Source organism: Microtus pennsylvanicus, chromosome 22 (genome assembly GCF_037038515.1).
Source record: "Microtus pennsylvanicus isolate mMicPen1 chromosome 22, mMicPen1.hap1, whole genome shotgun sequence".
Lineage (NCBI taxonomy): Eukaryota > Metazoa > Chordata > Mammalia > Rodentia > Cricetidae > Microtus > Microtus pennsylvanicus.
In genome coordinates this window covers 24,518,848-24,536,221 of record NC_134600.1, presented here as the reverse complement: position 1 = coordinate 24,536,221, position 17,374 = coordinate 24,518,848, and the positions used below count along the sequence as shown (strand labels likewise).

General features: G+C 37.3%; 1 non-coding gene across 1 annotated transcript; it reads right to left on the bottom strand.

The window, feature by feature from the left end:
- Positions 1-6,754: 6,754 nt before the first annotated feature.
- On the bottom strand, positions 6,755-6,835 carry Trnastop-uca (transfer RNA opal suppressor (anticodon UCA)). Its single transcript has one exon. It is a non-coding gene; the product is annotated as a tRNA-Sec (tRNA).
- Positions 6,836-17,374: the final 10,539 nt, after the last annotated feature.

Here is a 17,374-nt window from a genome sequence, read left to right as displayed (position 1 = left end):
AAGTGTGGATATATTATTAAAATTTATGTTATTGATAATCTGTTTTTATATTAACATGCATCTTAGAAAAATAAGAAAATAAAAGATGAAATAATCCAAAGAAAACTAATTGTAATTTTCAGTAATCATTATTTATGCTCCTGATTTTAGAAATTTAAGACAATTTATGTCAGTTTATGTAACTTTTGTTCATTATAATTATATGATCAACATAAGAGTTAGCAATGAAAGTCTATAGGTTTTGTACAAATTATTTTTAAAATTAATGTGTTCAGAAAACCTTTCTGATGCTTTCAAATGAGGATATGATAGTTAAATAGATGATCATAATGGACAATTTAAAATGGTTTGTGCATTTGTGCAATTTGTATCATACGCTCTCTCTTGCTTCCTAGAACTTCTCTTAATATTATAGCAACAATATCTTAATGAGAAACATTTCTTATGATTCAGATGGAGGCTATCGACACCCTGCATCCCTAGTATGGGTGCATGACTTAGGCCTAACCAAGTAGAACATATAGTCTGCCCCCCCTGACCAGATACAGAGGTTCAGTCAGAGATGGACATGGGTTCAAAAATAATTCTTCACATCATGGAAAAAGGATTTTTATTAATTTTGATTATGTGATTCCTTTAGAAATGACAAAAACTGTGATGTGAAATATGCTGAATTATGTTCTGCTTGAAAGAAAATTACTTTTCATTATTGTAAAATTCAAGCCCAACAAAATTTTAATGGCTCCTCTAAGCCATCAAGTATTCTATTTTAAACTGTTCTTTTCATGTTACTTTAGTGAGCCTTTTGGGTCTAGGACTTTGGGTGAGAACTAAAAAGAATGTAATTCTCATCAGCATTAGATATTTCAGTCCTTTGAGTTAAAGCAAACTTCCATAGATGGGAAATCTCATGCAGCCAAGCTTACAAAGTAACAATTTAGGCTCTTGAAACATCCTGTGCATTAATACAAATAGTTACTGCCTCTGTTATTAGTCCTCCATAGTCCATTTGAGTGTCTTTGTTATGAAAAGTTTCTCAAGCATTTCAAGGGAGGCATTACTGTGACAAAGACATGAATGGCTGGCTTCTTTTTCTTCAGTATGCTTCCTGGAGTTACATCCATGTGGCCTTTAGTGTCGATATATCATGTGACTTTATAACACTTGTAATAAACAGATAGAAAAGCATGATTATTTTTTAATTGAGAAAATTGTTTTATTTTATAGCTTGCTCTTTTTAATGGATTCTGTCGAAGTATTTAAAATTTATTTAGTAAAGCTAGTAAAGTCACACTCCATGTATTTTTAAAAAATTAATCATTTTGTGTCCGTGGGTAAGAAACAGTGTGGTTGTGAAGACATTAATCATCGCATTTCTTGTCATGAATAATGCATTTACGTTCTTTGCTGTATTTTATCTGATAATGTATGTATGAACCATGTTTACTTTTTGCACGCATATTATGGCTCTCTTGATGTATTATGTATAAGCAGTTAGTCTCATTTATGTTTTTAGAGTCTATGATCAAGTCAGTCTGTAGTGAAGTTGAAAAGTAAAGTCATGTTTAGAGAAACAGGCCTTTATTCAGATTTACGCCTGATACTGACTTTTGATGAGAAGTTCTCACCTTAGCAATTAAAATACTAATTTGTCTATTATACATCTATTTGAAATCTATAAATCAAGATGAAAAAATAATTATAAAATATATATTATCCTCTTGCCTTGATGAATATGAACATGTAATGAACTATCAGACTGGATTGTAGTTAGAAGGTCTTGGAATGCTTTGGTTTTCACTCCGCTACACAGACATGCGGCCCAAGGATTCAGTTCTCCTCCACCAGTTTCCTTTGGAGTCACGGTTATGTGGTATCCTAGACATTGTGTGTGTATTCCAGTGCCCAGATGCAAGCTTCATCCATTGAGTCATACCTCTTAGCTAATTCTGACATTTTAACTTCTCAGATTCCTGGTTTTGCAGGTTCCTTGCCCTCCTTATGTGTAGAGGCATGCTGGAAAGAGGCAAGAACAGACTGCTAAGGTGTCTTTCCTGCTAAAGTGGATTGCAGAAACTTAGTGCATTTGCTTTAAAGGGTAGATAACTGCATTCTGAGCTTGAAGTGAAGTCCCACGTTACTCTCTACAGGCATTTGACTGGGCAATGCAGTGTCAAAAGTCTGCACATAGTTAGCCAGGTTTATAATGCTCAAGTTTTCACATTCATTACCACTTCTTTTCACACCCAGGTTTTATTTTGCTGAATAGAGCTTTGTAGTTGAATCTAATACCGAATGTGTAAATTTTATTTGTGTTTTCTCTGCTTTTGAGGTCTTATCCAAAAATGTCTTGCTCATTCCAGTATTTTAAGCCATTTTCCTGACATTTTGTCCTGTTAATAGTCCTTTAACAGGTACATTTATTGTTACATGTTTTAATTTTCTATTATGTGTGTGGGTGTTTGTATGCCCATATGCCTGTGTATCTCCAGTGTACATGATGCCTTGGAAGCAAGAGCACTGGAAACCTCTGGAACTGGAGTTACAGGAAACTGTAGGCTGGCATGATGGTGCTAGGAATTAAACCCAGGTTCTCTGGAAGAGTAGTCAGTGATTGGGGCTGCTTATCTACCTCTCTCCTATTTTTATATTTAATTTCGTAAATTCATTAGAAGTCATTATTGTACATCTTACTATCCAATTTCTCCAGAATATTTTCTTTGGAAAACTGTACCTTGTCAGTGTATTCCTAGTATCTTTGAAGAGAATGAGCTGACCGCAGTCAGGTGAGTCTTCCTCTCTGTGCTTTACCCTCTTGCAGTGATTGATGTCTGGTATTGCACACAACACAATGCTTCGTAAAAATATTTTTATTTGTTCTTTGAGAATTTCATATATTTTTGTCATATTGTTTTGAATCCTTCAACTTCCTCCATGTCCTCGCGACTTCCCTGTCCGTCCAAATTCTAATTCTTTCCCTCTATTAAAATCACCACAATAAAACATGGAGTCCAACTTTTGCTAAACAGCTGCTCCTCCAAGGGACCCGCCCTGGGTGTGGTTGGTTGATTCCTTCTCCCCTAAACTATCAACTTCAAATAGCTTCCTGTCCAGGGGCAGACATGTGCATCTTCTTCCTATCCTCTGTGCTAGGATTTTTGTCTGGCGTGGGCTAGCACAAGTCCTCAGCATGCTGCCTTAGTCCCTAAGAGTTCAAATGTGTATCGCCCTGCTGTGCTTCAAGCAAAAAGTGCTTTCCTTGAAGCCATTCACCACTTTTGACTCTTAGGATATTTTTGACCCCCCTTTTTTCATAGAATCCTGAGCTTTGAGGGGAGGTATATGATTAGAAATCCCATTTAGGGCTGAGGGTCACGTACTCTCTGCACAATTTCTAGCTGTAGGTCTTTGTGCTGATTATCATCTACTTTATGACATTTCTCTAATGAGGTTTGAGGATATTCTGACCTGTGGATATAACAATACGTCATTAGGAGTAACTTTATTACTCTGTTCATTTAGCAAAATTATGGTAATAAATTTTCCCCTAGGGCCCATGACCTATCTAGTTTCATGTACATGGACTCATAATAGTCTCAGTTCGGGGTTTCATCTCGTAGAGTAAGACTTAAATACAATCAGAAAGTGGTTGGTTACTGTCATAATATTTATGCCAGTACTGTGTTATTGGGCATATCTTACAGGCAGGTCAATATTATAATTTGCAGAGTTCACAGTTAAGTGAGATTAATGATTACTTTTCTCCTCTAGTAGTGAAAACCTTCCAGCGATTATGGAAGTGTAGGATTAGGTGTAGTGGGAGACTGCTTATTGGTTCCCAGCTGCCTGGCTAGCTTACACCTGAAATAACAACCCAGAAACTGTGTTAATTAAATCACTGCTTGACCCATTAGATCTAACTTCTTATTGGCTAACTCTTACATCTTAATTTAACCTATTTCTATTAATCCATCTATCACGACGTGGCTGTGGCTTACTGGCTAAAGTTTCAGCATGTCTGACTCTGGCGGCTCCATGGCTTCTCTCTAATTTTACCTTCTTCATCCCATGCTTCGGCTTAAGCCAGTTCTTTATTTATTAACCAATAAAAGCAACACATAGATAGAAGGACCTCCTACACCAATCATGAATGCACCAATTAAGGTGAAGTTTCCGGTTGTGTACCAGCAGATTTCTCTATATTCTAAGTGTGTGCCGAAGTGTGTGCTATTTTGTAGCATATTTTGAAGTAACATAGTATAATGTCTTTAACTTTGCTCTTTTTACCCAAAATAACCTTGGTTCTTCAGGCCTCCCTTTTTGTGATCCTGTAAAGATGTCAAGATTTGTTTTACCAGTTTGTTATAAGAGTAACAGACTGTTCATAGAAATTGCGTTGAGTTTTTAGATTACATTTGATAGCATAGACAATTTAACAGTGTTGATTCTTCTGGTCCACAAACAAGAGATATAGTTCCGCTTTTTTCTCTTTGGTTTATTTCATCGATATTTTATAACATATATTATAAGGTTTATTCTCATTCATTTATTAAGTTAAATTAATTCCTAGGCATTTTTTAAATGGGATTTTCCTTTTGGCTTCTATTTCATAACCCACCATTGGCATATAACAGTGTTACTGATTTTGTGTATCAATTTTTATTTTGTGCAACTTTGCTGAATTCACTGCTGCAATAGTTTCTCTGTGCCATAGTGTAATTTTTTGTTGTTGATTTTCTCTTTAGGAGCCCACCACCTAGTTCCCAAATAAATGCAAGGAGACTTATTCTTTTGAATGCCTGGCCTTAGCTTGGTTTATTTCTAGCCAGATTTTTAAACTTAAATTATTCTTTTTTCTGTTTAACTGCATTTTGCCTCTGAGATGTTTTAACCTTTCTTTGTTATATCTTTCTTTCTTCCTTCCTTACTTCTTTATTTCTTTTTCCCTCCCTCCCTCCTTCCTTCCTCCTTTCCATCCTTTCATCCACTCATCCTCCCTCCCTCCCTCCCTCCCTCCCTCCCTCCCTCCTACTCCATGACTCGCTGTGAGGACGGGTGGCTGGCTCCTGCTGTCCTCCTCTACTTCTTCTTTCCTTGCTCCACTCCTTTCTTCTCCCATTTATTCTGTCTTCCTGGCTGCTCTGCCAATTTTTCTTTCCTGACCAGCTGTTGACTGTTCTGCTCTTTATTAGACCAATCAGGTGTTTTAGACAGGCAAAGTAACACAGCTTTATAGAGTTAAGCAAATACAACATAAAAGAATGTAACATATTTTTACATCATTAAATATATATTTCAAGCCAGGTGAGTTTGAGGCCAGCCTGGTCTACAAGAGCTAGTTCCAGGACAGGCTCCAAAGCTGCAGAGAAACCCTGTCTCAAAAAAACAATCAAACAATCAATCAATCAATAAACAAATAAATAAATATTCCACAGCATAAATGAATGTAACACATCTTCAACTAATATTCCACAGCAGCTTATTTAAGGATATTGTAAATAAGATAATGTCCTCCTGCATACATCTATAGTTTGACTTTCTCCTTTTCAGTTTGGATGCCATTCATTTCTTTCTTGTGTCTAAATGTACCTGTAAGTACTTCCTATGCTATGCATTTGACAGTTTGATGTTTTCTAAACATTGGAGAGGATGCTTGTAGCTTTATCCTCTCAGTAATTATCCAAGGCTATCATTATGCTGAGATACACTCCTTTTGGACCATTTTTTTTTTGCAGCATTTTTCTTATGAAGGGATATTTAACTTTGTCAAATAATTGTTCTGTATCAATTAACATGATCATATAGTGTCTGTGGCTTATCCTGTTTAATGTGCTGTACCACGTTCATTGATTTACATATGTTAAGTTATTTTTTCATTGCTGGAATAATTGCCAATTTTTAATTGTATACTTATTGATGTATAAAATATTTTTAATGTATTTTTGGAGTTGATTTGCTAGTATTGTTGTTATGGCTGTGCCTATAAAAGTTATTGGCCTATAGTTTGGTTTGTATGCATGTTTTGGTATCTGGGTAATTCTTGCTTTATAGAATCAGTTTGGGAGAATTCTTTCTTCCTCAATTTCTTTTTGTAGTAATTAAAAAAGATTTGATATTGGTTACTTTTTTAAACCATTGACAAAAATTGGCAGAAATCTTCTGGTCTTCTGGTGGGAATCTTTTATTATTGATTTGATATCATCATTTGTTTTTGTTCCATTTAGGTTTTCTATTTTATTGTATTTCATTTTTGATAATGTATATATATATATATATATATATATATATATATATATATATATATATATATATCTTGGAGTCAGTTAATTTATTCTAGAATGCCAAATTTATATTGTGAATTATGCCAATTCACAATAACCTGAAATGATTGTATTCCTGTGGTATCCAGTCTTACAGAACATTAGAACTCCATTTTTAATATACTTGTACCCCCTTTCTCTGTTTATTTGCTACTCTGTTTATTTTCATTTCATCATTCAGAGAACTAATTCAATGTCGTTAACCTTCTGTGTTTATTTTTAAGCTCCATTTCACTTATTTTTTCATTAATCTTTTTTATATTACTACTTCTACTAGTCTTTTTTTTTTTTTTTTTGGTTTTTCGAGACAGGGTTTCTCTGTGGCTTTGGAGCCTGTCCTGGAACTAGCTCTGTAGACCAGGCTGGTCTCGAACTCACAGAGATCTGCCTATCTCTGCCTCCCGAGTGCTGGGATTAAAGGCGTGCGCCACCATCGCCCGGCAATTGAACCACTCTGTCGCTAAACAGCTACAGGTTTGAAGCCTGCACCCCAGACCACTGAGGATCATCCGGGCTCTACTAGTCTTGAGTTTGTTTTACTTGTTGTTTTCATGTTCACTGAGATATCCCAATAGATTGAAGTCTTTATGGTAATATGAAGCCACCACTATTAATTGCTATAAATTTCCATCTTTATACTGCCTTTGTTGTATCCCCAAATCTTTTGATGCCACGTGTCTATTCTTTCTTTTACTTAAAATATGTAGCAATTTCCAGTTGCTTTATTTGATTCCTGGGTTATCTAATAGTACATAGTATTATCCTGTATTTTAAGAGTTTCCAACTTTTAAACTTGCTGGTTTCTAGTTGTATCTGTGACAATATTCCAGTTTTAAAGTATTTTATGAAACTTATTTTCATGACTACTCCTACTACTTGTTCTGGGGAATTGTCCCTGTGTTCCTGAGAATAATGCATGTCTTGTTGTTGTTGACAGATGGTTCTATGGTGCATTTTAGGTAAATTTGAGTAATATAATTTAATATGCTGCTTCATTATCGTCCTTTGCTTTGAGTTCTTTTCATATCTAAATGTGGGTGTTTAATTGGCCTACCATCTTGTTTTATCATGTGTCTTTCTCTTTATGGCTTGTGATATTACCTTCATACTTTTGGGAGTTTCAATGTTAGTTGCTGAGAATCGTTGGCTTTCTCCCTTGATTGTCACATAGTTACATTTCTTGTCTGTTTCTTTTCTTGATTTAAAATCTATTTTATGTTATAAATTTGACAACAACTCGTGCTTTTCTATGAGTGATACCTGCATAGAATAACTTATAGTTTCACTATAGCTATTTTATAATTTGTTTTCTAGCTTCATTGTAATTTCTTTTGCCCTCTCCCCCAGTCTTATTCTGAAATTCAAAATAGATTGTTTTTCATACAATATGCTTTGATTATGCTTTCCTCTCTCTTACCTCCTCCAAGATCTTCCCCACCTACCTTCCTACCCACCCAAATCTTTCTTGCCTTTGTTAGAAAACATGCATCAAACAAAGAAAAGTGGAATACTTTTTAAAATGTATGTGCAGATGTGTGTGTGTGTGTGTGTGTGTGTGTGTGTGTGTGTGTGTATGCGTATAGTTGTTTCCCGTGCTTGCTTTCTCTTTGGCTCTGTTTTCCTGTCTGTCTGTTTGTCCTATTTAGGTCTGTTGTCCTCTGGTCTTAATTTGTTGTTAAGTGATTCACAATAGTGGTGTGTTTATTCTTTAATTTATTTAGACTTACCTATTGTATAATTTTGTTTTGTGGTTACTGTGGCACATTTGTGACCACCAATATAACAATATTGATCACATTCTGAATTTACAACCATTGCAGCTGAGATAACACTGAGTTGGACCAATGTCCAAACTACTATGGATTTTCTACTGATATATATTCATGGCAGAAGAGCATTGTAACAGGCTGAAGTAATACCATGTAGAACAGAAGTCCAGTAGACTAGGGTTAATGTTTTAGATGTGTTCAAAAGAAAATGTCTATTAAGATCTACTCATTGATAGGTTTTCCCAGATCATTAATGAGTTTCCTGGGAAAATTCTTTGTTTACTGTCTTTCCCTAGCCGTGGTCTAGCTGTTGCTAGATAGCTATGAACAAATGTCTAGTTACCTCAGATAGAGCAAAAATGATAGTCTAAAGAAACAAGTCTACCCATGCCTAAGATCTGGTGAGTTATTGGGGCTACTTACAAGGCTATGGGTGAGGGGTGCCTTCAGGAATACGGATGACTCAAAGGCAGCTGCATTGTTGAAAAGCCATCTGAGCATGACGACTGCTCATGAAAGCTGCAGTCCTGAGGATCTCTGGACGATGGGCAGGCAGTTTAACCCACTGGAATCTGTTCTCATCAGGAATTGTTTACTGTGTGTGTAATCCTGGGGAGGGAACTTATGAATCTATGTTACAGCTCTCTGAGACTTGTAAGTTTGGCTTCCTTCTTGACTCATATGAGGCTCACATTTTCCTCTAGGAGAGATTCTTTGCATCAGAGGAAATTGTTTCATAATCTCAGTAAGAGATGGGATGGTCTGCTGAGGGAAGTCCACTAATTGTCAACAGAAATAAATCGACATGGAGACTCTGAGGAGTAACAGCCTTATGCTGGGGCTGTCAGTGAGATGGGCAGAAACAGAAGGCCATCTTGCCATGGTAAAGGGGATACTGGTGAGATTTAGGGCTCTATCTGTGAGGACTGCTCTATAAATAAATAGATAAATCAGAAATGAAAAGGGGACATAAGTACAGACACGGAGGAATTCCAGAAAATCATTAGGTCATATTTTGAAAACCTGTACTCCACAAAATTGTTAATCTTAAAGGAAATGGACAACTTTCTGGATAAATATCACTTACCAAAATTAAATCAAGGGCATATAAGCAAATTACATAGATCTATAACTGTTATTTATTTATTTTCCTCTCCATCTCCCACTCTTCTCCCCTCCCCCCACTCCTCTCCCCCTCTCTCCACTCCTCTCCTCTCCCCCCACTCCATTCCCCCTCCTCTGGAGTCTGAAGAGCAGTCTGGATTCCCTGCCCTGTGGGAAGCCCAAGGTCCTCCCCTACTCCATCCAGGTCCAGGAACGTGAGCATCCAAACAGGCTAGGCTCCCACAGAGCCAGAACATGCAGTAGGATCGAAACCCATTGCCATTGTCATTGGCTTCTCATCAGCCTTCATTGTCTGCCATGCTCAGAGAGTCCAGTTTTATCCCATGCTTATTCAGTCCCAGTCCAGCTGGCCTTGGTGAGCTCCCAATAGATCAGCCCCACTGTCTCAGTGGGTGGGTGCACCCCTTGTGGTCCTGACTTCCTTGCTCATGTTCTCCCTCCTTCTGCTCCTCATTTGGACCTTGGGAGCTCAGTCCGGTGCTCCAAAGTTGGTCTCTGTCTCTATCTCCATCCATCGCCAGATGAAGATTCTAAGGTTGAAGAAATAGAGACAGTCATCAAAAGTCTCTCAATCAAAAAAAAATACAACCCAGGACTAGATTGTTTCAGCTCAGAATTCTATAAGATTTTCAAAGAAGAACTAATACCAATACTCCTCAAGTTTTTCCACACAATAGAAACAGAAGGAATATTGTCAAACACTTTTTATGAGGCTACAATTACCCTGATACCCAAACAACACAAAGACATTACTTAGAAATAGGATTACAGACCAATCTCACTCATGAACATTGATGCAAAAATACTCAATAAAATACTGGCAACTGAATCTAAGAACACATCAGAAAAATCATCTACCATAATCAAGTAGGCTCCATCCCATAGATACAAAAATCTGTCAATGTAATTCACCATATAAATAAACTAAAAAAAAAAAACCACACATGATCATCTCATTGGATGCTGTAAAAGCTTTCCACAAAATACAACATATCTATGATAAAGGTCTTGGAGAGAGCAGGGATACAAGGGATATACATAAATATAATAAGGCAATATACAGCAAGCCAAGAGCCAACATCAAACTAAATGGAGAGAAACTCAAAGTGATCCCACTGAAATCAGGAACAAGACAAGCTTGTCCACTCTCTCCATCTCTATTCAATATAGTTCTTGAGGTCCTGTCTAGAGCAATAAGACAACAAAAGGAGATCAAGGGGATACAAATCGTAAAAGAAGATGTCAAGCTCTCACTATTTGCTGATGATATGATAGCTTACATAAGCAACCCCCCCAAATTCTACCAATGAATCTCTACAACTCATAAACACCTTTAGAAATATAGCAAGATGCAAAATTAACTAAAAAAAAAGTAGCTCTCTTTTACACAGATGATAAAAGGGCTGAGAAAGAAATCAGAGAAACATCGCTAAATCGATAATAAAGTATCTGAAGGTAATTAGATTTTCCACTGCCAGTGATTCTGAAATAGGAAGAAAAACTACCTTCCCCCTGGTAATATACCATAGAAATAGTTCACATCCTTTCTTTTCCTTCCTTCCTTCGTCCCTCCCTCCCCCCCTCCCTCCCTCCCTCCCTCCCTCCCTCCCTCCCTCCCTTCCTCCCCCTCTTCCTCTCTCTCTTCCTTTCTTCTTTTTTTGTTTTAAATTTTCAAGACAGGGTTCTCTGTGTGTAGCCCTGGCTATTCTGGACCTTACTTTGTAGACCAGGCTGTCTTCAAACTCACAGAGATCTGCCTGCCTCCGCCTCCCTAATGCTAGAATTAAAGGTGTATACCACCACAGCCTGGCACATTCTTTCTTTTTTAAATCTTTGCTGGAATATTCTGTTAACACTACTGTCTGACCAATTTTAGAGAAATATTTGTCTGACTCAATTGTGGATTATTGTACTCTGCATCATATTAAATGTTTTATTCCAAGTGTGCACTGCAGAACCTCATCTTCCTTTGCTCTGGTGGTTTCTCAAATCACATTTAATACTCTTTTCTAGAAGTATCTCCTTAATTAAATAACACACATGCTTTAGAACATTTAACTTTCTGTCCAGTAATTCAGGAGGCAGGCAGCAGGGCATATTAGACTCACCTGGATGAATATGTACAGACACGCATGAAGTGAGCTCTTGGGGAACAGTGCTCTGAACAAATTGTTTTTGGATGAGATACCAGCTCATTTTGCCCACTGCTGTGTTGCTGAACTGCAAATGCACCACCACAGATGACTGTAACGTATATTCCAGGAAGTCAAAAATCAGTTTTTTAAAGGTGCTGTCTTTGCTGCTACAGTCTTGGGATGAAAGAAACACTTGTACAATACTCCGTGGAAGCATTGTGAGAATCACATTCAATCAGGGACTTCCTCTATATGAACCTGGCCTAAACACCGGAGCTGGAGGTTTTAATGAGAGAACCTCTCATTCATGAGAAGAACTCATCAGTGTCTCATTCCACGCATGTGCTGCAAGAGAGAAAATTTACATTTGTAAGGTAAAATGTCACCTATCTAGAAACCTACAGAAAGAAAATTCAACTGCCATTCACCAGGGCTTAGCTCTGCCGTAGCATTTATGTTCACAAATTTCCATCATGGAAAATAAAATAAATTACCTGAATTAATTTCAATTACTTTATCATACACATTTGGAGGATTTCGACATTTAAATAATTACACATGGGCTGTGAATAGGAACCTGGATCTGAGATTCAGTCCTAAGGGAGCAGCCCAGGCTTTTCTCTGAAGAGGTTTTGTATTGAGTATGAAGACAAGTATTCAGCCTCCTTGAATCTTTTAAAGTGATGCTTAATTTCAGAAATGGGCTCAAAATTATGGATTATAGAATTTTTTTTCATGTAAGACCTGCTATAAATTGAGCATTAGCAGATCAAGTGGCAGTCCTTTGATTGCTGGCTTTTATTATAGACTTTTGCTACTCTCATTTAAATGATCTAAGAAATAACTGTAGAAATGATGCATCAAACTTTTGGATTTCTAAAGCTCAAATAGGAAACCTTTTTCCTGACAGGAACAGAGGTGTAGTGTGAGTTCCAGAGTCAACTCTGATGAGTATGAGTTCTTTCTCTGTGGACGTCGAATTAAAATGGGTACTACTGGTGTATTGTATTTTGAACTGGATGAAGGGTGAGAGCAGTAACTTCAAAGGAAATGGTTATGGACCCTAGAGGTTTCTGCATTGTTTCTCACTATTCCTGGAAGAGAGAAGCAGGTCCATCGTGTAGTACAGACTCTTGGCTTCACCCAGTGTACACATCAGAAACATTGCTTGCTTGATCATCTTCTTTTTCTTTTTCACTCGTGATTATTTCCATAAGATGTTCCATCAGGGGTTATGAGAAGCAGGTGGCAGCCAGTGTTCAGATGTCAACCCACCAGAAGCATAGTAATCTGATGGAGGATTAATCCTGTCCAGGCAAGACCTGCAGGACCATCGACTCTGAAAACTGCTGTTCACTTTTGCTGAAGCTGCTTGGTGTCCCTTCAATACCTGCATTGTCGTGTGTAATCTCATGTGATGTGTATATGTAATCTCATGTTTTCATCCCAATCGTATAGGTATATACATCTGTGGGTGGGTCAGGAGGTGACTTTTCATTTGGCTGTGTATTTTTGATATATAGATTACTTACTGGAATTTGCTCTGTAATGGATATATTTGTCCCACAACGACTTTGGACATTTCGAGGCATGCTTTCTTCCTTTGCTTACTGGATGGCTTCTTCCATTCTAGGGTACCTTCGGTGAGAGAATTTAGTCATTAGCCAGAAACCTTGGCTCCCACAGCCTGTCTCCATTCTGTTCCCTAAGATACTTTAGAAGCCACCTCCCTGCCATTATCTTCCTTTTGGAAGGATATGCAGCCAGGAAAAGAGTCTTTCATGTAGGTCACACTTGGGACCTTCAAAGATAAAGGGGCGTCCAAGCTTATTTGAGATTGAGTGCCCTGCTTCTCTTATAGCTGACTTGGGAAAGCGCTAACTTTAACTGAAAGTTACCCGCTTTGTGTAACCTTTATCTGTTTTCATGACCCTGAAGAATGCGAGTCCTGTAACACTGCTATTGCCAGAAAATCGCTGATTGTGTCTGTCTGTATGTATAAACTGGAGACATTGGAGGACTGATGAAGAATAAAGAAACAGATGCACAAAAGTATATAGTGGAGAAGTCACTTTGCCCTCAGACATTTCCAAGTCCTGCACTTGCTGTAAGCTTTCTCCCTGAACCTTGAGGAGGCACAGAGGCTGGAACTCAGAGGCCTCCAATAATGTTCTTTGTCTAATTTCTTAAATAGCCAAAAAAAAGGAGACTCAAGTTACATATTAGAGACTTTAACTTCAAATAGATGGATTTAAAATATCAAAAGTAAAGGTGAAGTAATGACATTATACGAAGCACTACATTTAAGAAAGCCCCTCATTAAAGCAGCTAAGAAGAGGTGAAGACAGAAGGGGGTGATGATGAGTATGGGAAAGAACATAGATAGTCATTCTTGAGAAATCATGCAGGGATAAAGTGAGCATAGATTTGGAGCTGAAGATAGGTAAGCATGCATTCACTCATTCACCAGCTTATATGTAAATCAAGTTCTTATTGTTTCTTTTGGGTCATTGGCCTCTCCAGTAGAATAAGGATAATGTTATATATCTTTAAGAATCTGTGTAATGTTTGTTAATGCCATACGTGAAACTACTACACATAGCATCACCTTCACTGTGAGTACTTACCAAATTATGTATCCTGTTATGTCAAAATACCAAGCGAATATAATTATTATTCTGTTAACGATGCAGATATAGAAAGCTTGATGACCTGAGTTTGATTCTCCTAACCCATGACTGAGAGAGGGAACTGACTCCCAGAGGTGTTCTCTGATTTCCGCAGTGGTGTTGTTATAACCACGCTGCAGCCAAGTGCACATCTATACTCACACTCATCTCGAGCACACACAGACATCCACACACTCACACCAACAATACTAAAAATGAAATGCAGACTCTTTGCGTGCGAATGCTAGGCCAACTTAACATTGTGCTTTACAGGAAAAAAAGTTAAAAATTTCACATTTTACTTTATTTGCTTATGAAATACACACCTACTTTGGAGCATTGTTCTAAGTTTGAAATAAATGACATGTATAAACTAAGGACAACATTGGAGACTATAGATTCTCTGCTTTCAAATTTTTCATCATTATGTAATAATCTGAGAGCCATGGAGGAGACACAAATGCAGACAAACGGAATGATGGAACCGTAGCAGACCCACATATTACTAATGAAATGAGTTTCATTGAGTAGCCAGAGTATGCTTCTTTAGGGAAGTCTTTTCAAAGACAACTGTTTTGGGACAACTGGTAGATACTGTGACCTGGCTCTTCTGCCTATAAGACATGAATCTGACTGGGTCATGGGCACAAATGCAAAACCACAGTCAAAAATGTTTTAGGACAAAATATAAATACATATTTCTGACCTCAGGATAGGAAAAGATTTATTTTGCAGGACACAAAAGTCATCCAGCAATAAATATACAAGGTTCATTATGGGATTTAGGCAAAATTTAAAATTTTTATTAATCAGGTCTGTACTAAAATAAAGAAATAAGTGTGCGATAAATATTTATCTAAATATCTAAAATATCTAAAATAGACTTTTATGCAGAGTATATAAAGTATCATACCTATAAATTATAAAATAGCAAAACATTTGAAAGAAATGCAGTCCCACACACCTATAACAACTGAAACAGCCAAGAGGCTGAGGCAGGAGGATTGTGAGTCTGAGACAATCTGTACATTATTGAGAAAGACTCTCACAAAATGAAAGAGTGCAATGTGCACATTTCTCATTTATAAAAGATTATTCATGAATAAGCACCACAGAAAAGTTCTGCTCATCATTGGTTGTAAGGCTATGCAAACCAAACCTGTGAGATGCCGCCAGGACAACTGGGATGACTGGTGTAAAAGGACTGGACACATCCAACACTGATAAGGACGTAGAGTGACAGGAGCTCTCATACACTGCTAATCTGTGTAAAGTGATAAGAAAAATCCTGAGGAAAATTTATTGCCAGTTTCTTACCAAATTAACTGTATGACCTGGATATACTTCTTACTGAGACTTAGTATGACTTATAAAAAAATGGTGCTGGACAATTGTCTATATTCTGTCAATTATGTTTTAAATAAATGCTGATTGGCCAGTAGCCAGGCAGGAAGTATAGGCAGGAAAACCAGACAGGAAGTAGAGGTGGACCAATGAGAACAGGAGAATTCTGGGAAGAGGGAAGCCCATTCCTCCCTAGTCCTGCCTCAACCACAGAAGAAGGAAGATGTGACTACGCTGTTGAAAAAGGTACTGAGCCATGTGGCTAACATAGATAAGAATAATGGGTTAATATAAGTTATAAGAGTTAATAAGAAGCCTGAGCTATGGGCCAATCAGTTTATCACTAATATAGAACCTCTGTGTGATTTCTTTGGGACTAAATGGCTGTGGGATCTGGTGGGAGGACAGAAACCAGTACAAACAGTAAACAGAAAAATATTCATCAAGCATTATTGTAATAGCTAGAACAGAAATAGCCCAAAAGTATGATGCTAATAAACAAATTGTGTAATGTTGTTTAGCAATTTAAAAATTATTGGTACATAGAACAGCATGGGTAATAATCGATATCATATTAAGACATTAGACAGAAAAAAATAAATCCTCTGAAATCATTCCTGTGAAACCAAACTGTAGACAAAGGTAGCAGGAGTTTCATAGTAACTGATGGGGGGGGAGTGGATCAACTGGAAATAACAGGTGTCTTTTGTTCTGTAACATACTTGAATGGTGACTGTACCTTGTACAGTTTTCTTTGAATATCAGTTAGAAAATACTATACGGTTCACAAAAATCATCAAGGTGAACATTTAAAATTTTGCATTTTGTTTATTATATATAAATAAAAACTAAAAATTCTGCAAGAACAGAAGTGTCAAATCATTGAGTTAAAGGAAATCACAGAGTAGCCTGAAAAAAAAAATGATGTTCAAAACCAGAGAGAACATAAAAACAATCTTTTGCTCCATTTGTTTGTTGGAAAAATTGAATCATTTTCTAGTACAAACCCTTTTTGCCCTGAAATGTGTCACAATGCCCAGCATAGCCGTCCCAGGCTGTCTAATCCCCAGTGTATAGTTGCTAACGCAGCTCATTTCAGGTCTCCAAATAGACTCGCATTGCTGTGTCCTCTGTTGTAAATAAAACAAACTTCGCCATAAGTGAACATTTTATGTGTCTTATGTTTTCATCACAAAGTAATTCCTCACAACACAACCCTACCATGCTTTTATTATTTGGCCAAATGTGTGACGAGAATCTATGTGGGGATACTCAGGAGGCAGGGTGTGTGTGATGGACTCTGGCGAGGTTGGGTGGAAGATATTGGAGCGGACACAGCAAAGTTTTATAGAAGCAAGACCTCTATGAACTGCAACACGATCCTCTGGGCCTGTAAATTTTCCATAACGGTTTGATAAGTAATAGCGCATCTTTCTCCTACCTTAGAACTTCATTCCCCCCTGCTTTTTGAACAGTTATATGTTGGCTGCCTTTAAACTGTGTGTATCCCTAGTCACCAGACTGTTTAAGGACATGATTGTTTAAATGATTTGGAATAATTTTTATCCCTGATGGGCCTTATTGCAGTTATGCCAAATGCTGAAGTGAAGAGTGGTAGCTACAAAGAGACCCTGTAGAATTTCATATTTTCAAACTTCTTTTCAGAACATGGAAAAAGGGCACAAAGTGTTCTGGCTTTGTTGGGTGGGCATTGCCCTGTCTTTGGAGCTGTTAGAGTTCAGAGGAAATTCTGACATAAACGGAGTGCTCTGTTCTGGAAACAACACTCAAGAAAGTACAACAGGTGCGTGTTTCTTTTACTTAAAATAAAAAATGCTGTTAATTGCATCCTGAAAGACATGACTTTGCCTGGCTTTGAGTGCATGCTGTCCGTGTAGGTGATTTAGGAGGATAGTGACATTAAGGTTTCCCCATAATGTACCAGTAACACCTGCAAAAAAGAGTATGCATCTACTATAAATGGAATTTTGTTTCCATAAAAATTGGACACA